Raw genomic sequence first — 1,629 nt, 5'->3', positions numbered from 1 at the left:
TTAATGGTCTGCTTTCCTTTTTATAGATCCAAAGGCTTTTATTTGGCCCATTAGCATTCTTTGATAGACAGAGAGCACACACGCGTGTTTCAAACTGTAAATGTGTGTGTGTTCGCAGAATTGTACAACTCCTTTGTCAAATGAACACACACTCATTTTTATATGAAAAGGGGGGTTATAAACAACCAAATTCACACTTTACATCTATGTTTCAATTTGTTCCTGTTTATTTTTCGACTTTTGTGCTTAATTTTCAAGCTGATTTTTTATTTAATAATGAATTTGACAGTTTTAAAAGGCAACAGGGCTTTAAAAAGATAGTTGCCTTCCATGGACTTCGATCTGTCCATCCATCCAATCTCTTCTGCTTATCCTTATCGTGGGGGGGCTCATGTTATGAAACACAAGCAAACATTAGGAGCAAGAGCAAAGGAATAAGCCATTATGTTTTTGATCACTTTCTTTAAATTGTGAGATAGGCCATTATCCTTGATGGAAGACGTGGCCTTCAAGTTGATAACGATTATTCTACCTGCTAATGGAGCTACAGTGCTGACTAGTAGAGTTCTCCCAGAGAAGAGTGTCTAACAGCATATAATGCATCTGAGATTTAATGGAGATATGATCTTTCTGTTTGAAAAAACTCATATAGACTTCTTAACGCGTTTAAATATTTCATAACCACAATTTTTATCCCCTCCCTGAAATTTGTAACAGCGATCGGGGATGGCTACCAGATTCTTTTTTTTGCCAACCCCTTTGAACCTTTGTTAGCTTTGAATAACTTGACCATTTTCAGGCCCGGGACTAATATAAAGACTCATGATGTCAATAATCACTATATTGTATTTTCCAATTTATTTAATTTAGTAAAATATCCTTCATTATCAGATGACATCATTCCATAAGAAAGATTGGAGAAAAAACAAAATTTAAGTTAAGGCTTTACCATGCTTTAAAAGATTATGTATAGCAGAGTTTCACTTCTTAACTGTCCAAAGACCAAAAATAGCCAATTTACAGCATCGACTGAGGCCGATGACCAGTCAGTCAGCCTCACTTATTTCAAATTACAAGCCGGTCTGTTTCATGCATGTACAACACACACACAGTGATGTAGGCAAATCGTTGCATGCAAACCACATGATACTATGTGGTTAGCTTTAAGGCTTCTTATTGTGAGTGAAGACACGATGTTTGCCAAAATCACAGGGGGACCACCACAAATGTTCAGAACAAAAAAATCTAAAGAGACATTTAAATCACCTCCACCTAGCGAAACATGGAAACGTGGATTTTAAAGAAACTAACAAAGGCAAAGTGGCTAAAGCTATAGAGTTCAGAGCCAGTCACAAACAAGCAACCTTGGCATGAGCAAAGTCACTAATAGTTATTTTGTTTCATAAATCTGTTGCATCTGTGGGTGCACAGCAACTACACTTGAGTTCTAAATACTTCTTTCAATAGCAGAGCACTTTATTTTTACTTGTGAGAGAGGATCCTGTAAAACATACAGTTTGGGGGAAAATTTTTTGAGGGCAGTTTTTTTTAAAAAAATGATCAAAATATGATTTTGCATTGAAGAGAAGTTGATTTTTTTTTTTTTTTTGCTTTGATATGCTGACTTTC

Source organism: Haplochromis burtoni, unplaced genomic scaffold (assembly GCF_018398535.1).
Source record: "Haplochromis burtoni strain Fernald_Lab_line unplaced genomic scaffold, NCSU_Asbu1 Contig_345, whole genome shotgun sequence".
Classification (NCBI taxonomy): domain Eukaryota; kingdom Metazoa; phylum Chordata; class Actinopteri; order Cichliformes; family Cichlidae; genus Haplochromis; species Haplochromis burtoni.
This window is presented reverse-complemented; position numbering follows the sequence as displayed.